The sequence below is a fragment of the Brassica rapa genome, chromosome A05, assembly GCF_000309985.2.
Source record: "Brassica rapa cultivar Chiifu-401-42 chromosome A05, CAAS_Brap_v3.01, whole genome shotgun sequence".
NCBI classification, from domain to species: domain Eukaryota; kingdom Viridiplantae; phylum Streptophyta; class Magnoliopsida; order Brassicales; family Brassicaceae; genus Brassica; species Brassica rapa.
The window spans coordinates 11,320,594-11,348,380 of NC_024799.2; the positions used below are offsets into that span (position 1 = coordinate 11,320,594).

The 27,787-nt window shown below is 36.9% G+C and overlaps 1 long non-coding RNA gene across 1 annotated transcript; it reads right to left on the reverse strand.

Moving 5' to 3' along the window:
* Window positions 1-1,117: 1,117 nt before the first annotated feature.
* On the reverse strand, window positions 1,118-26,343 carry LOC117134081. The gene is made up of 2 exons (XR_004458198.1): window positions 26,163-26,343; window positions 1,118-1,991 (listed from the first exon to the last, which is right to left on the reverse strand). It is a non-coding gene; the product is annotated as an uncharacterized LOC117134081 (long non-coding RNA).
* Between the last annotated feature and the right edge of the window lie 1,444 nt (window positions 26,344-27,787).

Below are 27,787 nucleotides of genomic sequence, written 5' to 3' on the forward strand. Positions count from 1 at the left end.
AAGATATGAAATCGAGTTTTTTTCCAGATTTGTTCGTCCAGGTAAGTTGTCTGGCTGTAGACGACTTACCTGAAAGTCGTCTGGTCAACGCAGAGGTTATTTTTGCAATTGACTTTGAAATATGTTTTCTGAGACGACTGAAAGTTAAGTCGTCTGATTTTGTTTGGTTACAAAAAATCTCCAAAGAACCTAGACGACTTAAATTTCAGTGGTCATAAGTTAGTTTTGCATTTGACTGGATTATTTCAGAAGTTTGACTTTCCCGGACGACTTACATTTCAGTCGTCTGGTGAAAATTGAAATATTAGTATTTTATTAACACTAAACGACTTACAATTAAGTCGTTATATGTTAGTTTTGCAATTGAAAAAAAAAATTCAATATTTAAATATACCCAGACGACTTACAATTCAGTCATCCGCCCGACGACTTACATGTAAGTCGTCCAGGATTTTATTCCGAGATTCTGGTCAAACCTCGTCAATCCTGTACGACTTACTTGACTTACAAGTAAGTCGTCTATATATAATTAAATATTGAAGTTTTTTTTCAATTGCAAAACTAACCTATGACGATTTAATTGTAAGTTGTCTAGTTTTAAAAAAATATTGATATTTTAATTTTCACGAGACGACTGAAATGTAAGTCGTCCAGGAAAGTCAAACTTCTGAAATAATCTAGTCAAAATGCAAAACTAACCTATGACGACTGAAATGTAAGTCATCTAGCTTTTTTGGAGTTTTTTTTAACCAAACAAATATAGACGACTTATTTTTCAGTCGTCTCAAATAACAGATTTCAAAGTCAATTGCAAAAATAACCTCTGCGTTGACCAGACGACTTATATTTCAGTCGTCTGGAATACTTAGATTGAAGTCGTCCGCGTCGACCTAAATGGACGACTTCTCTGGAAGTCTACTAGATGATCTCCGTGGATGTCATCTGCATTAATGTTTAATAAACTTGCATTTTCTCTAAAACTAAAAGACTTTTTAACATTTTCTTGTTAATTCATGTTTATTAATGAATATTTGGGCTACTGAATGAAATTTATAATTTAACTGGTGATATTTATGAGGTTACCAACATTCACGTTAATTAAAGTTTTTAACTGATCCGAGAAGACTTCCATGCGCTAGTTTTTAAGTCTTCTACCCTAGTTTTTGAATAACTTGTATTTTTAAGAGTGATAAGTAACTTCAAGATATGTAAAACTCATATTTACAAAATATGTTCTCTCCCTTAGTTTTATTAAATTTGACTAAGTTTTTCAAATAAAAAATATGATATGCTTTGACTAGTTACTATTGTTTGTTTCCATCTCTTAAGTAGTATTGTTATAAACACTAATGACGATTATTGTTATGAGTTGGAAAAAGGTTAAAATGCTTCTTAAAATGTTGTATCAATATGAAGCTACCAACATTCTTGTTTATTAAGATGAGAAAAAGGCCATTGGAGTTTATTATTGCATATGAGAGATTCAAAGATAAGAAAAACGCTACTGAAGTCTATTATTTCATTGATTTGTAAATGTGTAAACACATTGTTAGCACATGTATTATATCTTGGGAAACATTATTACTGATTTTACAAAAAATTCACAACTAAAAGAGTAGACATGCAATTCACAAAATAGACCACAAACAAAATTATTATAAATCATTCCTCTACAAAGACAAGCTTGGACTCCACTTGATATTGAAGAAGACTTTGTGAGAAAACTTCCAGGAAGTCCAGATGACTTCTAGGAAGTCCAGACGACTTCCAGGAAGTCCAGACGACTTCCAGGAAGTCCAGACGACTTTCAGAAAGTCCAGACGACTGAAATGGAAGTAGTCTGGAAGACTTTCTGGAAGTCGTCTAGTGCATTATATTTTAGACGACTAACATGTAAGTCGTCTTAGAAGTCTTCCAGATCTGAAAAACCTGCATATCAAATTCAAATCTGAAAAACCTGCATATCCAAAAACGTTCAAATGACTTAAAAACTGAGAATATGAGTGGAAGATTAGATAAATCTACCTTTATAGAACACACAAAAATACATTTATAAAATTATTAGATCTACCTTTAAATTTGTGGAAGATGAGTGCCATCTGATTAAAAACCTGCAAAAGAGATAGATTAGTAAAAAATACATGAGACAAAACTGAAAAATTCATATAAAATTTGGTGTTTTCAAGTCAAAAAGATTAGAGAGAGGTTGAAGAGTTTTAGAATGATGAACATTACATTTTTGTTGCAGCCATTGGAGAGGATGAGAGAGAATGTGTAAATCAATACCATTAAAAGAGGATCATTCACTTAATGAAAATTACAGTTTCTCAAAAATACCCTTATTTTTACAAAGGATGAATAAAATTCATTAATGACATTTAAGTCTTTTGGTTTTGGGCCTACATGTACATTTAAATAGATCTATAAATAATGGGCCTATATATATTTAAAAGATATACTAACTTTAAATATAATATATGTATAAATATATTACGAACTATAAATAAATTAGCAAACATGAAAATATAATTTTCTTAAATATACATATCAATATTCAAAACAGATCATTTGAATATTATACATTTTTTCAATACAAACCAAAATCCTATATCCTACACCATATATCATATCCATATTTGAATATCATTTTTCCATTTATAATGTCATTTTATACATAATATTGATATGACAATTACGAGTGTTCAAGAAAATTTTAAAAACTATATTAAAATTAATTTTTAAATCTAAAATAAAAACACAAACTTATAATAGGTTATTAATGACGAAAATAAACTAATATTGTCATATCAATAAGTTTTTTGTATTATCATTTTTTATTTGGATAACATAATAAATTTTTATCAAATTCTAAGGAATCACTAATTTATGTAATATTAATAGATACATGAGTAATTTAATCAATTTTTTTTAAAAAATTACTATTAGATTTTTTGTAATCGGATCAATGGTATCAGATTGCAGGTTAATAGTGAGTTTTTGGATTTTTACCTGGTTATATCAGATTTTTAATTAACGAATTTTTCATTAAATCCGAACCGGATTATATACAATGTATCGGGTCTATAGGTCCAACTATGAATCTAGGTCAGATATGAAAACAAATCTTAAAACTCAAACATTATTATAGAACAACTACCATATTTCGAAAAAATACCATATTTTGAAGAGAAAAAAATGATAAAACCCTAAAAACTCAATTGTTATGGTTCGAAACAAAAAAAATTGTAATTTGCAAATCAGTTTTCGATTAATAAATGAAAAACAAACAAACCCGCGCTTTCTAAGCGCGGGTCAAAATCTAGTTTTTCTTTATATAGGGAGACAAAAAATCCAATTAGGTTAAATATTTTTGTTTTAGACGACTTACTTGTAAGTCGTCCAGAAGAGTTTAATATTTTTAGCGGGAAATTAAAATATTTTTAGCGGGAAACTAAAATAGAAGATTTTCCAGACGACTTACAAGTAAGTAAAAGCCGAGGAAATCTCTCTCTCTCTCTCTCTCTCTCTCTCTCTCTCTCTCTCTCGCTCTCTCTCTCTCTCTCTCTCTCTCTCTCTCTCTCTCTCTCTCTCTCTCTCTCTCTCTCTCTCTCTCTCTCTCTCTCTCTCTCTCTCTCTCTCTCTCTCTCTCAATTCTTGACTTGCATGGAAGCTTCATCGGACGTCTGCTTCCCGCTTCGGAACCGGAATCGGAATCGGAACCTTGTGGAAGCTTGCGGAATCTCGCTTCCAAAACGTTTCTAAAATATTCTCTTTAAAAATCTGTTGGAAGCTTACGATTCCATTTTGGAATCACGCTTCCGTTTTAAAAAAAATACAATGTATATCAATAAAATATAAAACCATAGTTTAAATCTATATAAAATATAAAAAAAATAATAGTAATGAATATTGAGTTATAAATATACAAATATCAAAAATAATACTATAAATTATCTTTATGCATTGAGATTTTTTATTAAAAATATAGCACATATTGAAACATATTGTATCAATTATTTATGAAGTATTAAAAATAATTAATATAATATTTTTTGTAAACTTAATTAATGTGTATTTTTACAGTTTTAATATAAAATCATTTCAAAATTATTATAAATGAATAAATGTTTTATTTCAAATTAAAATCATATAATTTTTAGTCCTAATTTTTTTTTAAAAATTTACATATCTATATATATATATATATATATATATATTTATATATGGATATACGCTTCCAACACGTATCCGCTTCCTAACATTTTAAAAAATTTCGCTTCTGCGTTTCTTTACGCTTCCGCTTCCACGTATCCGTTTCCGTTTCCATGTAACATAGTTCTTGACGAAGTTTCGTTTGTTCCGACGGTTTGTGCATGCGGAAACTCGTTAGAATCTTAGATTAGTAAGTTTTTTTTTCCGATTTCTCTAATCTCTAGATCGTGAATTTTTTTCTGTTTTCGTCTTATCTTATTTAGGGGTTTCTTGAAATTGATGTGATCGTTTGGATTTCGTCCTTCTCTTCGTGATTTTGCCTTAGGGTTTCAAGTATCTTAATCGTTCTTTGGTTTAATTTTGGTCGTTATGGAAGCGCTTGACTCCGCGTGAAACCGTCGTTGACCTTGAGGTACTTCTCGGTCTTATGCTAGAGTTTGATCTATTTTAAAGTTTGATCGTGTTTTAGATTTGGGGTATTTGATGTTATAATTATGGATATTATCAATATCAGGACTTAAGATCGATTATAGAAAGTGAATAGAGTAGATACTTATATGCATACATTTGAAATCTACTTGATTTATTTCCTAGGCTAGCGTTTACTAGTACTATTGTTGATTGATCATATATATATATATATTACTTTTGAAGGATTACATATTGAACGATTAATTTTAATTCAAAGGTTGATGTGAATAGACATTGGGAACTAATAATGAAATAGAGATTTGTTTTGAGTTCCAAGTTTGTTCTGTCAGCTGTTTTCACCAATACAAATGATAATTGTTGGGGGTGGGCTTTGTCAGTCAATTAAGCTCATTGAACAATTAGTTAGGAGTAAAAAACTCTAGATTCTTATTTTTATAAATAAGGAAACACTTCTTCTTATTAGAGAATCCTCTATTTCCATTCTTAGATCTAGAACATTTTCTTATAGAGATTTATAGATTATAATGTTCACTTTACATTTCAAATCATCTTTCTAATGAATCTTTAATCAATAAATTTTTTTTGATTTTCTTTTTCCATTTGATTTCAATGATGATTTCTCTTAAGGCTCTATGAATCTAATTCTTAGATTCTTACATGTATGAATCTAACAAACACACCGTTTTTGGGTCAAACAGTTGGCGTTAAGAGGGGGACAAAAAGAACTATTTTCAAAGCATATCGAACTTGGGATCAAGACGATGAGATGAGGAGAAGCTTCTCGGTGGACCAAAAGAAGATCCTTATGAGACTTTGATCAAACACTTGGTGGGCTAACAATATCATGAAGAAAGAAGCTTTCTCATCATCCTCTACTTTGTTTTACTCTTTTGGTGATGAATGTTTGTTCTCCCATCTGCACATCACCAAGATCAACACAAACAGACATGACATCTTCATCAAAGTTGCCGACAAAAAAAGATAAGTTTCAAACCTTATGATTATTACATTGAATAATCATCATTGGACCATCATCCTCTTATTACGAGTTCCACCATGTCTTGTAACTTGCTTAGAAAGTTGTTTGTCTAGCTTTTATATACATATCAAACATTACGAGATACACATGCACTCCACGTTTTGACCATATTATTTTTATGGTCATATGAGGAGAAGAAGACAAACTTTCTTTGCACGTTACATCATGAAGCACGTGATGATCTCGGCATCCCGTTGTCAAATGATTTGTTCTCAGAGTCTCGCTCTCAAGGATGACGAACTCATCAACTAATAAGTGTTTCTCCAACGATCATCAAGGTGACATCTCGGCATCTCGTTTCCAACGATTGGAGTTTATCTCGAAAACTGGATAATCAGTAACCTCCGTTCATGGATCATAACCACCCGGCGATGACCGTTCATCATACGATCACATCAGTCATGATTCAATCTCGGTACCCGGCTTCTAACGCTTCACCACCATGACGTCTTCAAAAGCTCCATCAACAGAAGCTTGTTGCCGACTTCTTAAGACTCACACCGACCCTGTTCTCGGCAGTCACCTCATCTTGTCACCAGCGGCCATGATCAGATCTCGGCACAAGTTGGGTGGTAATGATTAATTAATCATCTCATCATCTCATGACAATCATCCAGCCAAGGTTCTCGGCGAAGATGTGGAAGTAGGCAAGCAGTGTATAGCTCTCGGCGACCTCGAACACTTCTTCACGCCAAAAATGCTTTGATTTCGTTAAGTTTGGACCTCGGCAAAGGCGTTTTGTCAAAAAAATCTCGGCACCTCGTTTGATGTCTATGCGTCTACTTCTCATCAAAACTCGAGACTTCATCATGGGATCATTCCATCTACACATGGATTGCATCAATGCCGCGAGGACATATCCACCCATGGCGATTTGATTGTGACGGTTTGTCCATGGCGGTACGTTCATGACGATGTCTATGGCGACTTGACTTGTTCTTGGCAGTTTGTCGATTGACGCTTCATCCATGGCGACTCATTCAGGTGGTTCAGAACGCTGTCCACACAGATCGTTTGTGCAACCATCCCCGGAGATGTCTGATTGTTGTCAGAAGTATGTCAATGACAGCTCGCCCGGGACAGTATGTCCATAACACTTCGTTTATGACAACCTAACCATGAGAGTCCGTTCACGATAATTCGTCTGTGACATAAGTATGTGTCTATTTTATTGTCTCATAAACCTTATTTGTAAAATTCACAGAGATCGATTTCTCCTCTTTACGAACTGGGGGCTTACTGTTGGGAGTGAGCTTTTCCCTTCAACTAGGTCCATTGAACAATGAGTTAGACCCATTCTACTAGGAAATCCTATATTCTTACTTTTATAAATAAGGAGACAGTTATGATCTTCTTTTTCCATTTGATTTCAATGATGATTTCTCCTAAACCTCCATGAATTTAATTCTTTGATGTATGAATTCAACAAACACACAGTTTTGGGTCAAACAATAATGTCTCTCTGTTTTTGTTTCTTTTTATTTATAAAGAATGTTTGTGTGGAGAAGACACCATTGACAGATACCAGTGCATCATCTCTGAATAGGATCTCTGAGACAAATGAATAGACGTTTGAATCAGCAAAACAAATAAGCTCTTTTTCTCTGTTTTATTGATTTATTTACAAGTTTATTTTTGGCTTTGGTTTTATCAAATCCCAGAAAGATCAAAAGCAGATACTAATCTAATAGTGTTCTGTCAGATTCTTATTTGGGGACATTGTTCCTTTGCGTGAAGTCTAGACCCTGAGAAAATTTAAACCATAGCCCTAACAATGATTGGTTGGTGAAGTGCATGTCTAAGCAAAGGATAGAAAATATGACATTGACATACGTTAGTTTACCCATGTCTTACGTAAACAAGACTTAAGATAAGTCTTTAGACAGAGACTGTGATTGTACCCACGGCTTGCAATAAAGTTTTTAGACAAAGTTTATCAAACATTGGATGGATCAAAACAACCAACGGTTTACTAAAAATTCTTTAGACAGAGACTTAGAAACGTTAGATAGATCAAATGACCCACGGCTTACAAAAAAGAAGTCTTTATACAGAGACTATGAAACGTTGGATGGATCGAATGACCCACGACTTACAAAAAAAAGGTCTTTAGAAAGAGTATGAAACGTTGGATGGACCATAACGACCCACAGCTTATCAAAAAAGTCTTTAGAGAGTCAAAGACAATGAATGTGTATATTGGATGGATAAAGTAACAAACAGTACACTGTAAAGTTTTTTTTTTGTTTTCGGTAAAGGGCTTTCATTAATTTAAAAGTGAAGCAAGCAACATAAATATATGATTATATGTTACATAAAATGCAAATAGAAGAGTTAACCGGTTAACTCTAAGGCGGCTTCCAAATGCGCAAAAGTGGCTGGCCTAAAGATTGACCAAGTGAGACCATTGCCGTGCATTTGTCACTGACAATACGTTGAATGTTCCGCACCAAGACAGAGGCAGGAATAGTTAGACCTGAGTGGAACCTGACATTGCGTTCTCGCAATAAGCAATAAACACAAGCCTGCCAAGCTTGAAACATGGCAATTTTACACGGTCTGAAGAAACATTTCTCAACCAAGGTAGAATCGCATTCCAAGAAGTTGGAGGGACATTCTGATTGAGGCGAGCACAGATAGTGGACCATACTTCTGCTGAGTAATGACATTCAAAGAATAAATGATTCCTAGATTCATCAGCCTGGCGACAGAGGAGACAAGTAGAGCCAACATCCAGACCCCAAGAATGGAGACGGTACAACGTTGGGTTTCTATCAAGAATGAATAACCAAGTAGTCGTAGCATGTCGAGGGATAATGCCTTTATGCCATAGCAGAGGAGCCCAATCTTTTGGAGGCAGATGAGGCCGAATGGCCTCCCATATCAAGCGAGATATGAAGGTTATCTGAATATTTCCATTGATAATCTAATTAGGAATATCTGGCCTATCATAAGAGGAAATCGTAGTTAAGAAGGACAGCAGTTGGAGGTGGCGATTAGACCTTGCTGCCGAGAGAGACCAAGAGCGCCCGTTCCAAACATCTGAAACCAGTGCAAATAAAGGAACCCCCAAGAGAGAGGGGCCATATGGTCCAAGGAAACCAGAGAGAGAGAGAGAGAGAGAGCCAAATGGGGTCCAAGGATCCCACCAGAAATAAGTATCTTCTCTTCTGCCAATCAATATTCTGATAAAATTCAGAGCTTTTGGACGCAGCTTGAGTAATCTCCTGAACATCCAGGAAAATGTTTTTTTTTTCTCTTTTAGAGACCAAAAAGGGGCTCTATTCAAATATCTCTGCCTTATCCAAGCGACCCAGATCAAACCAGCTCTGAATTACAACATCCATATTAGTTTTAAGGCACACGTTTCGCTCCATGTCTCAATATTTCGGATACCAAGCCCGCCCTCATACTTAGGAGTGCACAGATCCTTCCAAGCAACCTTTGCGCCTGTAGAAATCCCAATAGTCCCGTGCCATAAGAAATAACTACAAAGAGAATTGAGAGCTCTCATTACTCACTTGGGAAGAAAAAACGCACTTGACCAGTAGCCAATGATACCAGAGATGAAAAAGGTAAGCATGGTTAGCCTGCCCGCCATAGATAGAGTTCTTGTAGTCCAAGAGCTCATTTTCTTTTTTTTTTGCAGTAGCGGATCACAGTCTGAGAAGGATAACTTCTTCGTGCAAAGAGGAGTCCCAAGATAGCGAACCGGAAGATTGGAGCATGCAAGCCGGAACCCATTGGAGATGCGCTGAATCTCATCCTCCCCAATCCCTGAAGCGCACAAGGTAGTTTTGCTGATGTTAACTGCAAGGCCATACATCATTTCAAAATCTGATAACACAGCAAAAACTCCTTCCAAAGATAATTCAGAACCCTCGATGAAAATCAGTAAATCATCAGCGAAGCACAAACGAGTCAATTGTTGATCGGCACTGTCATGATGGTAACCAAGGAAACCAGACGAAGCAGCCCTGTTCAGCATTAACGATAGAATATTCATCATCATGACAAATAAGATTGGCGACAACGGATCTCCCTGTCTTAGACCAGTCTTCCCTTTAAAGTAGCCCGATGTGACTCCGTTTATACTGAGGGAGATGGATGGAGAGCATATGCACGTCTTAACCCAGCCAATGAACAGAGGAGGCAGATCATAGGCGTGAAGAGTACTCAGCACGAAATCCCATCTAACTGAATCAAAAGCTTTCGCTAAGTCAACTTTGACAGTCATTTTTGGAACCTCTGAATCTTTGTGGTAGCCATTAAGAACCTCCGATGCCAACAAAATGTTCTCAAGAATCAACCTATCCTTGACAAAACCTGGCTGGTTCGGTAAGATGATAGAAGGAAGGATAGACTTTAGCCGGTTGGAGATGAGCTCTGAGATCAACTTATATTGTGTATTAAGACACACTATAGGTCTGAATTCTCTGATAGTGTTTGCACCAGGCCACTTGGAAAGGAGGACAAAGGATCTGTCGTTTAAAGACGTGGGCATAAATCTGGTCCTGAAGAAATCAAGAGTGGAAGATATGAATTCCTCACCAAGCACGCTCTAGGAGGCTCTAAAAAATTCAACGGGAAAGCCATCTGGCCCTGGGTTCTATTACTCTTCATTTTTGAAGGAAAGATAAGATCATATCGGGCGTAAACAGAAGCATGCAAGCTTCTTTATCCTGACTTGAGCATCTTTGTGTAATAATCGCCTCAAGAAAATCTGGAAGATCAGGCCAGAAGGTACCTCAAATAGTGCATAAAATACTTTCAAAATACTCCACAGCTAGAGAGCACCTCCTGGAGCGATTTTGTAACAGACCCATCATCACGAAGCAGTTTCTTAACAGCATTTAGAGCATTCCGCACTGTCATCATATTATGATAGAAGGGAGTATTCAGATGACCTTCACCCAGCCATTTTACTCGCGAACGCTGTTTGAAGAAGCTTTCCTCAGTTAGGCGCAGATAAATCCAAAGATCCTTAGCTAGAACTTCCGTCTGAACATTGATTGGCGTAGGATCATCAAGAGCAATAAGCTGAGCAGAAACCAAATTAGCCTCTGCTATCTGCACTCGTTTCTCGATACCACTATAATTGTCTTGGTGCAAAGTTTTCATGCCTCTTTAGACTTATTTTTTAATTTGGAACAGAAATCCCTCAAAGTATAGGCCTGAGGACCTGCCTGAGCGCAAGCTCCCGTTACAACTTCAATGAAGTGGGTTCTTAGTTAATAAATTGTAGAACCTGAACGGCCGAGTGCCAAAAGAATTGGAGGCGGAGTAGACAATTGAATATGGCAAGGACAATGATCTGAAAACTCCGGTGCCGAGAATTCACAATGACTTGAAGGAAATTGTAGAATCCATGCCCCATTCACCAGACACCTATCAAGTTTTTTGCCGACTGGTTCTGAAGGCCGCTTATTTGTCCACGTATATTTAGGACCTGTATAAAGTAGATCAAAAAGACCAAGGTCACCCAGACACTGTAAAGTCTTTAGACAATGACTTTGAGTTACCCACGTCTTACAAAATCTCTAAGACAAAGAATGTGAGTTACCCACAGCTTATAAAGTCTTTAGACAAAGACTTTGAGTTACCAACGGCTTATGAAGTCAAGTCTATAAGACGAAGATTCTGAGTTACCCACGGTTTATAAAGTATATAGACAAAGAATGTGAAATACCGACGGCTTGTAATGTATTTAGACACACTTTGGGTTACCGACATCTTATAAAGTCTGAAGACAGAGACTTTGAGTTACTCACGGCTTATTAAGTCTTTAAACAAAGATTGTGAGTTATCCACGGCTTATAAAGTCTTTGAGTTATCCACGGCTTATAAAGTCTTTAAACCATATCCCCAACAACTATTAGTCGGTAGTGCATGTCTAAGCAAAGGATGTTTGGGGGATAGAATGTATGACTTAATTTAGTTACCCACGGCTGAAGACAAGTCTATAGAGAGACTGTGTTTTTGTACCCACGTGTTGCTTATAGACAAAGGCTATGAAACTTTGGATAGATCAAACAACCCATGGCTTACCAGAAAAAGTCTTTAGATTTGACAAAGACTATGAATGTTTGGTTGATAAAAGGACTAACGGCTTACAAGAACGTCTTTAAACAGACAAAGACAATGAATATATTGGTGGATAAAATTACAAACAGTACACCTTACAGTCTCTAGACAAAGACCGAGTTAGTTACCCATGGGTTATAAAGTCTTTAGACAAAAACTGTGAGTTACCCACCGCTTATAAAGTCTTTAAACAAAGACCATAACTTTCAAATGATGTATATGAAGTCTTTAGAAAATATTGAGAACCACAAGGGCTTATGAAAATTTGCAAAGACTGAGTTGAAAACTTCTTATGATGAGTCTTTAGACAATATCAAGTTATCAACAAAGTGCTTACAAAAACAACAAACGGCTTAAGAATTTTTTTGGACATGAGACTGTGATTGTACCCACTTCTTGCAATAAAGTTTTAGACAAAGACTATGAAACGTAGAGTGGATCAAACAACCAACGGCTTACAAAAAGGTCTTTAGACACGCAAAAACTATGAATGTTTGGATGTATAAAATGACCAACGGTACACCGGAAAAGTCTTTAGACAAAGACTATGTGTTATAATCGGCTTATAAAGTCTTTACACAAAGACAATGACTTGAAAGAGTCTTTAGACGGTAAACGTTTTTAGATAGACTTTGACTTGCTTGTTACACACGGCTTATGAAAAGTCTATAGAAAACTCAGATGGAAACGGCTTATGAAGAATCTTTAGAAAATATCTACCCACGGCTTATGAAAAGTTTTTAGACAGACTCAACTTGGACAAAGCTACAACACACTGCTATGAGTCTTCAGACAAAGACTAAGACTGAATCTAGATTACTTACCCAGGGCTTTATCAAAGTCTTTAGACCAAGACTAGGGGTTGGTTTTAGACTTGTTGGATGTAATGAAAAAAGGTCATCAAATTCTAAATGCAAAGACTATAAACTGAAAAGAGGTTCTTTTCTTTACCAGTACCCACGGCTTCAAAAAAGTATATAGATAAATCTTATCAATTGGTTTTGGAGTTGTTGGATGGAAAAACGACCAACTCCGTAAACGTCTTAAGGAACCCACGGCTTATAAAAGTTCATAAAGACGAGAACTATGAACTAGACGTTGACTTGATTGCATGCGAAAACAACTAATGGTGACAAACGACCAACGGTTTAAATAGATTGTAGGAAAAACTATTATTTGTTCGATGGAAAAATCTACCCGCGGCTGTGAAGTTCGCGTCAATCTCTAACCGATTGGAACTTCTCTTCTACGGAGCACACAGTCGATCTGTTTACCCGGTGTTCACCGCACCACCACCGTTAACTAGGTGTGTGGCCGCTATACTTCACCGGAGCTGGGATTGAACCAGCAATCTACTATCTTCAACGAATGACCTCACACTCGAGTCACCGTCTCTACAGCTCAATCTCACGGACTCTCTCTCTTGTTAATCTCGCATCAACTGATCTAACAACCCCTAATCAGCTCTGCTTATTAACTCTTAACTACAGCTAACAAACTCTTATAACTCGAGTTAGTTAACCTTAACACGTGTACATAACACACGCGTATCTCCTAGCTAAAGAGAGAGATCCGGTTTATTCTCAATTACAAGCTTAAACCATTCTAAACCAAGTCTAATCTAAGCTAAGCAATTGAACCTAGACCGATACAAGAGTTGTCTATAACCAAAAAATCTCCTCCTTAGACAAGTTCGTCTTCATATCACTTACTTGGATATAGCTTCCTGTCTTCTTATCTGAATCCTTTACCTGACCCTTCTCGAGCTCTTCACCGAGCTCCTCCCTAAGCCCTTTACCGGACTTAGCTCAAAGACAGTATCTCTAGTCTTTAGTAACTCGAAGCATCTTCAATGCTTCCCTCATCTTGAACACTGGTAGAACCTTGGTAAATATGTCTGCAGGATTGTTTGCTGTAGCAATCTTCAATACTTGGACTTCTCCAACTTTGATCAAGTCTCTGATGAAGTGATACTTCGTGGCCATGTGCTTGGTTCGCTCGTGATATACAGCATTCTTCGATAGTGCAATAGCACTTTGACTGTCACAATATATCTCTACTGAGTCTTGAGGAAAACCCAACTCCTCAGCGAACCGTTTCAACCAAACTCCTTCCTTAACAGCTTCAGATAAAGCTATGTACTCCGCTTCTGTAGTGGAAAGAGCTACTACCTTCTGTAATGATGATCTCCAGCTAACTGGATTGCCTCCGGCTGTAAACACCATGCCTGTAGTTGACTTGGCATTATCCAAGTCACCACCGTAGTCAGAATCACAATAACCTTTCACAACAAAATCACCCTTGCTCTTGAAGCTCAGTTGTGTATCCACAGAACCCTTTATGTATCTCAGAGCCCACTTCACTGCTTGCCAGTGCTCCTTGATTGGCTTAGTCACAAACCTACTAATAACCCCGACTACATGAGCCAAATCCGGACGTGTCCCAACCATGGAATACATAATGCTGCCAACTGCGTTCTGATACGGAATCCTCTTCATATACTCCTCCTGAGACTGTAGTTCTTTATCAGTTGCTGCTTTTAGACTAAAGTGAGCACCCAACGGAGTAGCTACTTCTTTACACTGATCCATTTCGAACTTTCCCAAGACCTGCCACAGGTAACCCTCTTGGGATACTTGTAACTCTCCCTTCTCTCTGTTCCTTGTGATCTCCATTCCCAAAATCTTCTTGGCATCTCCCAGATCCTTCATGTCGAACTCAGCACTCAACACTTTCTTCAGCTTTTGAACTTCTGTCTTGTTCACTGACGCTATGAGAATGTCGTCCACGTAAGAAGCATGTAGATGAATTCCCCTTGACTGTTTGTCTTAAAGTAGACGCATGGATCATACTCACTTCTCACATACTCCTTTGCTCTTACGAAGTCGTCGAACCTCTTATTCCACTGTCGTGGGCTTTGTTTCAACCCATACAGAGATCTCTTGAGTCTGCATACTCTGTTTGGAAACTTCTTGTCTATGAACCCCTCAGGTTGCTCCATGACTATAAACTCCTTCAAGTTTCCATGCAGAAACGCTGTCTTGACGTCCATTTGCTGCAGTTCCATGTCAAAGTGAGCAACTGCGGATAGCACAAACCTGATTGATATGTGTTTTACGACAGGGGCAAAGATCTCTTGGTAATCTATTCTTTCCTTTTGGAAATAGCCTTTCGCAACTAAACGTGCTTTGTACCTCGGTGGTTCTACTCCTGCAATCCCTGCCTTTCTTTTGAATAACCACCTACACCCTATTGCCTTCTGATCTTTTGGTCTCTCTATAAGCTCCCATGTATCGTTTGCTTCCAAAGATGTCATCTCATCTTGAGCTGCTTCTATCCACTTGTCGTTGTCTGGATCAGACATAGCCTCTTGAAACGAGTTTGGTTCAGTTGTTGTATCTTCAGACATGAGACAAACGAACCCTGCAAACTGGTCTTCACCATCTGTTATTTCACATTCATAATCCATAAGCCTTGGTGGTTGTCTTGTCTGCCTCCTGACTCTGTCTCTAGCCAGCTGATAATCACTGAGGTCGCTACTACTCTGTTCTGTTTCTTCATGTTCTGACTGTGAAGTTCATGCCGGAGCTGTCATCTCTGAATCATCCTCTTTGAGTTGCTTCAGGTCAATAAGTACAGAGTTAGTCTTTGAAGCTTCGTCTTCAAACTTTCCTGTTTTCACATCTTTATAGACTTGTTCTTCTCTGAACACTACATTCCGGCTGATCACTACTTTCTGTTCCTCCAGTAGCCACACCTTGTATCCCTTAACTCCATCTGGATAACCCGTAAATACCCCTTTCTTGGCCCTTGGTAATAGCCTTCTGTGGAGTGAACATACGCCAAGCAGCCAAATCTCTTAAGATTACTGAGGTCTGGGGTGGATGATGTCCACATCTCTTCTGGTATCTTGAACTCCAGAGCAGATGAAGGTGACCTATTTATTAGATACACGGCGGTTGCTGCTGCTTCAGCCCAAAATTTTAGTTCTAAGCCACTCTCACTCAACATGCTTCTAACTTTATTCATGATAGTCCTATTGCGTCTCTCGGCCACGCCGTTTTGTTGTGGCGTGTAGGTGCACGTTCTGTGCCTCACAATACCATTTTCCTTGCAGAATCCATCGAACTGTCGGTTGCAGAACTCCAAGCCGTTGTCAGTTCTCAACCTCTTGACCTTTCTTTCGCTTTGTGTCTCGACCATCTTCTTCCAGTTAACGAAGCTCTGAAAGGCTTCATCTTTAAACCTTAGGAAGTATAACCACACCTTTCTTGTGCGATCATCTGTAAATGAGATAAAGTACTGGCTTTGGTTGAGGCTCGGTGGCACGTTTGGTGAGCCCCATAGATCCGAGTGGACGTAGTCCAATATTTCTTTGGTGACATGCTTAGCCTGGCTGAAACTGACTTTATGAGTCTTTCCAATTACACAAGCTTCACAAAACTTCAGGTCTTCAACTCTGCTCTTACCAAAATAGTCGTTCTTCTTTAATACTTCCATTCCCTTTTGTCCCAAGTGCCATAGGCGTGTTTCGTCCATAGCCTTACCAGTAGCCGCTACTGAGCTTGTTTCCCCTTTGACGGAACATAGAGACTTGGCCTTTGCCTCAAGAATATACAATGACTGTCTTCTAATACCCTTCAAGAATACTGTGCATCCCTTGATGACCTTAAGGACACCATTTGCCGCTTTGAACTCACATCCCTTCTCCTCGAGTGTTCCCATTGATGATAGAACCAAAATAAGGAAGGATCACTTTAGCTGGGTGTTGGATATGAACCGAGAAGCAAATGGCGCTTCTGGAACTGAGATGGATTGAAAGGATCGTCAAGAGATGCGGAATGGCTCTTGATATACCCACGATCTAAGGCTAACCACCTAAGAACGAATGTAGTGTGTTGGCTAACCACCAAATGACACACAAAGACGATTGGCTGACCACCAAATCAACAAGCCGGTTCAAACCGATGAACTAGCTAAGAACTCTCTCTCTCACTCAGAGAAGAAACGAAATAAACAACCAAAATGAACTGATTTTATTCATCAAAGGGACTACATATTTATAGTGTTTTGTAGTCAAAGAGAATTAAAGAAATTGTGTAAAAACAATACATAGAAAATATAATCTTGACCATATCTGAATTAATGAGTCAAAGACTCAGTCTTCCATGCAGATTGGTCAAAGATGACTCTTCAGCTGATGTCCAGGTTCATCCGAACCCATTGGATGCACGGCGGTAACGATAAGGACTCCTACGGGAATGTCCGGATGGTCCGCCGGGTGAGAATCCATGTCTGTCTTCAGGTTCATCACGACCCAAGCTAAGTCTAGCTTGATCCAAGTCAAATCTGGCATAATCTTTCTCAAGTCTGGCATGATCTTTCTCAAGTCTGGCACGGTGAAAAACATGAACCTCGGTTGAAATGTTCAGAACGTCCTGAACTCCATGCTGAGCTGGTTCCATGTAATGATCTGTGGACTGCGGCACATCATTCCCTTCCTCTTCAAAAAGATTTGTCCTCAAATCTGAAACATTAAAAGGAAAAGGGTTATAAGCAAAAGAACCATAATTAAAATGTTGCTCACCTTGAGTTTGGTCCGGTTTGTGAATGGGAGAAGATCCTTCTTTACGACCACAGTTTTGCTCTCCACCTGACCCTTCCTTCGGTTCATGTGCATAGTCGTCGAAAATTGGCAAAGGGTCTTCCTTTTCTGTCTCGGTTTCAGCTTTCTCCAAATTCACTAACGGTTTCTGTTTTTGGCACTTGTTGGCATAATGACCGACCCTATGGCATTTGAAGCACCTGGTAGAAAGAGCCTTGCTTGTGGTTTTCACAGCCTTGCTTTTATCAGAAGACAACACATTAGTTTTCAAATCAGAATTTGAAATAGAAGAAGAATTACTTTGTTGTTTTGGTGCAGAAGAAGTGTTGTTGTTTCCCTTCTTTTTGAGTTGCCGGACAACATGAATCGCCTTATGCAACATCTTTTCCAAGCTGGCATAAGTCTGAAGCTTGTTCTGATCAGGCACATCACAGTTGCTTCTCTTGGCTTTGGTGAAGGGACGATCACGACTTCTGACCAACTTCTCATCATCGCACCTGTTTTGTCTCTTCTTTTGTTTCTGCACAATGTCAAACCCATTAGAAGCAAACTGTTTCTTATCAAAAATCAATTGCTCCTTTTCAAAAACAGTTTTAAAAGGAAAGTAGACGTCTTGTTGTGGTTTTGATTTCTTGAGAAGTCCAAACATCCTGAAAACACTTAACAAAGTTAGCAAATAAAAATCCTCACACTCTCAAGTGTTTAGCTCACGATTTTTAGATGGTCACTCAGAGTTCTTTCACTGGTTCAAAGGATGATAGGCAGTAAAAAATCAGCAGTCAAAACCCAAAACTAACTTTAAGGGAAAAAGAAAAGAAAAGAAAAATGAAGAGATTTTTGTGTGGATCCGCCTTAACTGTCCTAAGGCTGGGTTTCTCTTCAGCCAGCAGAGTTTCTCTTCCACCACTCCCCCTGGATTTCTCTTCAGAAGTGATTCAAGCCAAAACTTTCACTCTTTTTTTTTTGATCGATTTTTTTTTTTTCTCTTTTTTTTTTTTTTTTTAAATAACTGGCGATCACAAGGGAGTAAAGGAACAGCCCGGATCCAAAAAGAAATAAGAAAAGAAAATCGTGGAGAGATGAGAAGATGAAATGAAAACAAACCAGCCAAAGTGGGTCTGATACCACTTGATAGAACCAAAATAAGGAAGGATCACTTTAGCTGGGTGTTGGATATGAACCGAGAAGCAAATGGCGCTTCTGAAACTGAGATGGATTGAAAGGATCGTCAAGAGATGCGGAATGGCTCTTGATATACCCACGATCTAAGGCTAACCACCTAAGAACGAATGTAGTGTGTTGGCTAACCACCAAATGACACACAAAGATGATTGGCTGACCACCAAATCAACAAGCCGGTTCAAACCGATGAACTAGCTAAGAACTCTCTCTCTCACTCAGAGAAGAAACGAAATAAACAACCAAAATGAACTGATTTTATTCATCAAAGGGACTACATATTTATAGTGTTTTGTAGTCAAAGAGAATTAAAGAAATTGTGTAAAAACAATACATAGAAAATATAATCTTGACCAGATCTGAATTAATGAGTCAAAGACTCAGTCTTCCATGCAGATTGGTCAAAGATGACTCTTCAGCTGATGTCCAGGTTCATCCGAACCCATTAGATGCACGGCGGTAACGATAAGGACTCCTACGGGAATGTCCGGATGGTCCGCCGGGTGAGAATCCATGTCTGTCTTCAGGTTCATCACGACCCAAGCTAAGTCTAGCTTGATCCAAGTCAAATCTGGCATAATCTTTCTCAAGTCTGGCATGATCTTTCTCAAGTCTGGCACGGTGAAAAACATGAACCTCGGTTGAAATGTTCAGAACGTCCTGAACTCCATGCTGAGCTGGTTCCATGTAATGATCTGTGGACTGCGGCACATCAATTGAGATCAGGTTCCTTGAGATCTTAGGCATGAATCTGACCTCACTGAGCAGGAAAGTAGTGCCATCTTGGTTCTTGAACCTCACTGATCCCATACCTTTGACTTCAGCTACCGTATTATTCGCCATTCGCACTCTCCCACATGTAGACTCCTGCAGGTCAATAAACACATCTCTTCTTGGTGTCATATGGAAAGAACACCCTGTGTCCAATACCCACTCATCCCTGTCTGCAGTTAATGAGTTTGCTTCTGCTACTAGGAGGCCAACAAGATCCTTCGCATCATCTTTAACCAATGATGCCTCTCCCCTGTCTTGAGTCGACTTTTGATCCTTGTTCTTGTCAAGCCATTTGTAGCATTGCTTCTTGAAGTGACCCTCTTTTCCGCAGATCCAACACAGACGCTTTCCTTCCTTGCTCTTAGACCTCGATATGCCGTTGCTCTTGCCTGAGGAGTAGCTTCTGTTTCTACTGTCAGCTCTACCCCTTACGTAGTTACCCTCCCCATTTAGCTTCGTAGTAGAGGTTTCCTTATACTCCATCTCCTTAGACTTGGCCGCACTCGCGACCTCATCAACTCTTATGGCATCTCTACTATACTTTAAAGTTTTCTTGAGGGAGTCATATCTGCTTGGTAACGCATTGAGAAGAAGTATGGCTTGTACTTCTTCTGGAATCTCTATGTTGAGATTGTTGAGGTCCGCAATGAGTTTGAGGAAGTCATCAACATTCTGATCAATGGTTCTGGAATCTTGCATCCGAAATGAGTACACCTTGAGTTGAGCGTGCACTCGATTAGGTAGCGTCTTGGCCATGTACAACTTGTCGAGAAGCTCCCACGCCTCCGACGCAGTCTTGACCTTGTCAAGCTTCCTGAGAACATGATCTCCAACACTCATGAAGATTATGTTCATCGCCTTCTCATCTCTTTCCAATCTTGAAACTTCGTCAAGTTCATGCTTCTTCTTCGATTCTTCATCCTCATCATCCGTCTTTGTAGTCACTAAAGCTTGTGACGTCGGAGACAGAACGTCTTTTAATCCTTGGACGCTCAGGTTTGCCAGCATCCTCTTCTTCCAGATTTCGAAGTCTCCAGTGCCGTCGAACATCGTAATCTGTATTTGCATCTTCATCTTGTGAGTCGCCATCACCAGATTCACCGCTTAGCAGATCTTGCTTTCCGGTTTGAGCAATCGGAGCCGCCGATCTTGAACTTCGTAGACTTTTACTTGAACTTGAGAACCTCAGCTCTGATACCAATTTGTGAAGTTCGCGTCAATCTCTAACCGATTAGAACTTCTCTTCTACGGAGCACACAGTCGATCTGTTTACCCGGTGTTCACCGCACCACCACCGTTAACTAGGTGTGTGGCCGCTATACTTCACCGGAGCTGGGATTGAACCAGCAATCTACTATCTTCAACGAATGACCTCACACTCGAGTCACCGTCTCTACAGCTCAATCTCACGGACTCTCTCTCTTGTTAATCTCGCATCAACTGATCTAACAACCCCTAATCAGCTCTGCTTATTAACTCTTAACTACAGCTAACAAACTCTTATAACTCGAGTTAGTTAACCTTAACACGTGTACATAACACACGCGTATCTCCTAGCTAAAGAGAGAGATCCGGTTTATTCTCAATTACAAGCTTAAACCATTCTAAACCAAGTCTAATCTAAGCTAAGCAATTGAACCTAGACCGATACAAGACTTGTCTATAACCAACAGCGGCTTAGAAAACTCCTGCACAAAGACTATCTTTGTTTGAGTTTTTGTACGGTAAACAAGATCAACGACTTAAAAGAAGATTTAAAGCAGAGACTATAAACCAAAAACCAAATATTTACAATAACCACAAGGCTTAAAAGAGTTTAAGACAATAACATGAATCAAAAACAGCCTCCTTACTTCACCACAAGCCTTGACAAATATTTAGACAAAGACTACATGTCTGCTTTTAGATTGTTGGATGGAAATTGGCTTAAACCAAGTCTTTAAGACATAGTATGAACCAAAGAACGATCAATGTAAGTATGAGGCATTTTGCATGAAGTAAAGACTAATTAATTCTGATTTTCTCAGGTATGCATGTGCTTCAGAAGGTGCTCATTTGATGTGCAGCAGATTTCTTTTTTATTATAGATTCAGAATTTTCTCAGGTATGTATGTCCTTTTTCAAACTTGTTTGTAATTTATTTGACGAAAATCACAAGAAGGAGACACATACATGAAGTAAAGACTAGTTTCAATTGTTTAGGTTCGTGCTTCAAAAGCTGTTCATAACCTCACTGATGCCAAGGCTTTGTTCAGGTATATGCTTTTCTTGACTTTTTCTTTGTAAATTGGTATTTGTACATATGAAAAATTTACAAAGTAAGTTATGTGATATATCTAAGCTCCATTTTTTAACTGAAATTTTATTTTAACCTGACTTGTCAACATTTCTTTCATTGGTCTAGCGTCTGTGAGAGTCTAAAAATTGACTGCTAATATATCCATTGATGAACAGGCAGATTTTCTATTTTGATACGTTGGAACACTACATTATGTCTTTACAGTGTTTGTAATCTCTATTCCATGATTTGTAAGGTCTCTAAGTTTTCGAAAACAATGTATCTTGGAGTCGGTTATAGATCAAAGTAGGTGAGAGATTCCTGCATATTGTGGTGGTAGTTTCCTTAAATTTTGAGTGTTTCTGTTTTGTGTTATACTCGCTAGCCTTCAGTGATCATTCTAAACAGCGTATACATTATAAAGTCTTTCGTTTTATGAGATGAATGTATCTTAGAGTCTCTTGTAGATCAACATATGTGAAAGACTGCAGATTGTAGTATTAATTAGTTTCTTTGAAATTAATTTTTTTTGTTTTGGAGTTTCCCTGTTAACCCTCGGTGATCACGGTATACTATATATTGACTCGCATGGTCATAGGGCTATGCCTAAATCTAAACCAATAGTTCAGAGAAATAGAAAAACTAAAGTTAAAGAACAAAACTGGCCTCAACACCAAGTCTTCAACCTCCTCGGCTTCTTTAGGCAAGATCAGCAGGCATCTCGCGGATTCGAGTACCGTGGTACAGCTCCATGTCCCAAAGAGTCTTCATGTCACAACTTTTCACAAAGTTAATCGGCTAATCGCAACACCTTCCCACCCAAACCGACCAGCTCGTCCAATGCGATTAATGTAAAGCTCAGGTATTCGGTATATCATAATTGACCACATGAGAAACCTGCAATCGATCCCTCCTGCCCACACATCTGAAGCAATCAAAACACGGCTTTTAAAAGTCGGAACTTGTTCATGATTTCCGCTCTCTCCTTTTGACGTTTGATGACACTATGAAGTTAGTAGTCCTCATCTTCTCAGTAAGCCAATCCACCTTTTACAATCCAGACCAAAGCTTTAACACTCTCTGACATATAAGATATAGGGAGACCCAGAGAGCTTAAGAACACTAGTACCTTTTGTCTTGTGTTGCAGAAGATAATAGCTTGATTGATAACAAGCCTCCCATAAAGATCGTAAAATGTATCAAACTTCCAATCTTCTTCCCCAACATCAACATAATACTGTTTGATTCCCTGAATGCAGTAATTTGCACGGTGATATTCTAATCTGCATAGAACATCACAGTGCAAATTAATAGTGGACCAGACCTAACTAATGTTGTTGTAACCATTTCCAAATATTAATTAAGAAAGTACAAATAATGAATTCATATGGTATAAACATAAACTAGAAGGTGTATTAAATTTTAAAAAATTCAAAATAATAGTTAAGTCTAACAGAATGTTTTAGTTTTAATAAGAAAGAAAAGCGCGGGTTTTGTTTTTTTTTTAATTATAAACAAAATTCGATATAAATTAAAATTTTACGATTTTGTACATTTGTGTAACAAAGTCTTACTATATCGAAGCAGATAAGTTGTTTAAAATTATATAATTTATATATTAGTTTATATGAGATAATGTATAAAATTATATAATATATATATATTACTTCATATGAGATTATGTATGAAATTTTATAATATACATTAGTTTATTTGACATTTTGTATCTTTTCAATATTTGAATATTTTTCGGGTTTCAGATATTTTGGGGTTTTAGGTATTTTGAGTATTTCGGTTTCAAAATACTTGAACTGAACCAGATCCACTATGTACCCAAAAAATATAAGTATTTTATTTAAATAATGGACAGAGACCTATCCAAACTCAAAAAGAGCCGACCCGAACCTAAACCAAAAAATTCAGATATCTAGTTGGGTCAAAATATGTAGGACTCAAAGGATCCAAATCCGAAAGGAACTGACCATCCGGTCCAAAGACCCTAATGCCCAAATTTAATCTCTCTCATTATATTTTGTGTGCATTTTATAAGAGTTACATTTGTGAAATTGGTGTAAATTAAGATTTACTTGGCATATTTTAGCTAATTTAATAGTAATAAATTTGTATGTTTTTAATAGTATTTAAACTTATCTTAAATAACAAATTTTTATCATAGATATTCTTATAAAAATTAATTTAACGTAATATATATATAATTCTGTTTTGACAGATGATTTGCTAAAGTGTTTTTATCAAATTTGATTTTATACATGTTTGAAACTATATAATGTAAAATTATATGGGGTCTTTGCAAATATGACTCAAAACTTGAAGTCAAACACAAAACTAACTCATGTTTTTTTGGAACTTTGACTTGCCTCTTTCACTTCAAAGTTCATATTATTCACGAAAATGCCATCATTTTTTTTTCTTATCGAAAATGCATATTTTACTCTATCACCCTCATCTTCTTCAAGTATTCACAATATTGTCATTGCCATCAATACACCAACCACCATGAACTACCAATTCGAAGGTCTTAATGCACCTAAAAATCGATTAACACTCTTTCTTTCTCAATTCTTATGAACTAAAAACAACATCTCTTTCACTTTCTCTCCATATTCATCAAGAAAAACCCAAGATTTTGATTCTAAAAAGTTTATGGTTCATAGAGCCATTGAAGCTTACGATTCTTAGTGGGTCACTTTTGTTTGAGATTTTGGGTGCTTGGAGAAGATTTATGTGTGCTAAACAAGTTATATCACTGACTGAAAATATGAAATCAGTTTTTTTCCCTGATATGTTCGTCCAGACGACTTACAGGTAAGTCGTCTAGCTGTTGACGACTTACAAGGAAGTCTTCTGGTCAATGCAGAGGTTAGTTTTGCAATTGACTTTTAAATGTGTTTTATAGACAGCTTACATGGAAGTCGTCCATCTTTTTTTATTAAAAAAACATTCGAGACGCCATGTAAGTCATCTAGGATAATTGAGTTAGTTTTGCATTTGACCGGATTGTGTCAGAAATTTGACTTTTCCTGGAAGACTTACGTGGAAAATTAAAAAAACCAATATTTTGTTATACCTAGACGACTTACATGGAAGTCATCTCAGGTTAGGTTTGCAATTGAAAAATAAAACAAAAAAATAAATTTTTTTCTAGACGACTTACAAGGAAGTCGTGCGTCTGACGACTTACATTGAAGTCATCCATGATTTTATTCCGAGATTCTGTTCAAACCTTGCTTATCTTGGACGACTTCCATGTAAGTCGTCGGACGGACGACTTCCGTGTAAGTCATCTAAAAAAATATTTTTTTTTGTTTTATTTTTCAATTGCAAAATTAACCTGAGACGACTTACATGAAAGTCGTCTAGGTATAATAAAATATTGATTTTTTTAATTTTCTATTGGACGACTTACGTTTAAGTCGTCCAAGAAAAATCAAATTTATGACACAATCCGGTCAAATGCAAAACTAACATGTTTTCCCTAGATGGCCTACATATAAGTCGGCTCGAGTTTTTTTTTTAACAAACAAAGATGGACGACTTTCATGTAAGTCGTCTAGGTTAAAAATCAATTGCAAAACTAACCTAATGGACGACTTCCTACAAGTCTGCCAGATGACCTCCGTGGAACTCGTTTGCGTTAATGTTTAATAAAATTTCATTTTCTCTAAAACTATAAATAATTTTAAACATTTTCTTGTTAATTCATGTCTATTAATCAATATTTTAGCTAATGAATGAAATCTATAACTTAATTCGTGATATTTATGAGGTTACTAACATCCATGTTTGTTAAAGTTTCTAGCTGATCCGAGAAGACTTAAGTAACGTAAGTTATCAATGACTTAAGTATCATTTTTGTTATATGTTTATGCATAATTATCAATGACTTAAGTATCATTATTGTTATATGCATAAATAATATTTTTTGCTACACAACTTTCCAAAAAACTTCTAAAGAAAGTGTTATATCTTTGAACTTATGAAATGGTTTATCTTTTGTGAATTTGACTAAGTTTTCCTGAGAATTCTTCTTCCTTAGCTGTAATAAATTTTATTAATTTTTTCTGTTATTTTGTTTTGCTATTGAAGTTGTATCAATAACTTCAATTATGTCAAGTAATTTTGCCAAGATAATAGTGTGGAATATGAACATATTTACCAAAATTTTTATTAATATCTCTTCAAATTTACAAAATAAAATCACAACTAAATGAGTACACATGCAAATCACAAAACATACCAGAAACAAAACTATTATAAATCACTCCTATACAAAGACAAGCTTGGACTCCACTTGATATGGAAGACTTTAGAAGACTTCTAGCACTTTATATTTTAGAAGACTTTGGAAGACTTGTGGGAAGTCTTCTCGGAAGTCTTCTAAAATATAATGCGCTAGAAGACTTCCAGAAGACTTCTCGTAAGTCTTCTAGTGCATTATATTTTAGAAGACTTCCAAGAAGAGTTTCCATAAATGTTCCAAAGTCTGCTCCAGATTTGAAAAACCTATATATCAAAAAATGTTCAAATGACTTAAAAACAGAGAAAATGAGTGGAAGATTATATAGATCTACTTTTATATAACACACAAAGTACATATCCAAGTAGAAGATGAGAACCATCTTGTTAAAAACTTACAACAAAAAGATAGATTAGTGAGAAAGACATGAGACAAAAATAAAAATTTCATATAAAGTTTGGTGTTTTCAAGTCAAAGAGATTAGAATGGGTTTAGAGAATTTTAGTTTGGGAAAAAAGGTAAGAATTTTATGCAATATGAAGTTACCAAATGAAGAAAAATCAGATATACGAACTTTCCAAAATGCTCAGATCTGTTATGAAAGGGAGACATGTGAGAAGACTCCGTCAGAAGACTCCGTCAGAAGACTTCCAGGTAAGTCGTTCTAGAAATCTTCTACCGTATTATGTTTTAGACGACTAACAGGTAAGTCGTCCCAGAAGTCTTCTATATCTGAAAAACCTGCATATCCAAATCCAGATCTAAAAACTTGCATATCCAAAAACGTTCAAATGGCTTAAAACAGATAAAATGAGTGAAAAATTAGATATATCTACCTTTATAGAACACACAAAAATACACATCTAAAATTAATAGATCTATCTTTAAATGAATAGAAGATGAAAACCATGTGATGAAAATCCTGCAAAACAAGATAAACTAGTGAGAAAGATATGAGACAAAAAAAATAAATTGATATAAAGTTTGGTGTTTATAAGTTTAAAGAGATTAGAGAGAGGTTGGAGAATTTTAGAATGAGGAACATACCATTTTTGTTGCAGCCATTTGAGAGGAGACGAGAGAATGTGTAAATTTTTCTTTATATATGAAGACAAAAATTCCAATAAAATTAAATATTTTCGATTCAAAAGACTTTCAAAGACTTCAATATTTTTAGCCGGATAGTAAAATATTTTTAGCGGGAAACTAAAATATTTTTAGCGAGAGTTAGATGAGTTTCAGAGAAGTCTTCTAATCGCCAAACGACTTATATGTTAGTCGTCAAGACCCTAAACATAACCCCTAAACTAAATTAACTAACTAAACACAAGGATGACGGAATTGAGGCCTATTAGTCTTTGTAATGTAGGGTACAAAATTATTTCGAAAGTTTTATGCCAGCGGCTAAAAATTTATCTTCCTTGGCTCATTTCCGAAACTCAGTCGGCTTTTGTGGCTGGAAGGTTGATCTCTGATAATATTCTTATCGCTCAGGAGATCATGTTTCATGGACTGCGGACTAATAAAGCATGTAAAGGAAAGTATATGGTAATCAAAACGGATATGAGCAAAGCGTATGATAGAGTGGAGTGGGACTTTATAAAGGCCTTATTACAGAAACTGGGATTTGACCTTCATTGGATTAAATTAATGATGGAATGTATATCATCTGTGGAATATAGGGTTCTCATAAATGGACAACCACGTGGCTGCATTATTCCCCGTAGGAGCTTACGTCAAGGAGATCTTTTATCACCTTATCTATTTATTCTGTGTACTGAGGCTTTAATTGCAAATATAAAGAAGGCAGAGAGAGGGCATCAATTAACAGGGATGAAGGTAGCAAGAGCCTGCCCGTCGATTTCTCATTTGCTTTTTGCGGATGATAGCCTTTTCTTTTGTAAAGCTCAAAAAGAAGAGTGTCAA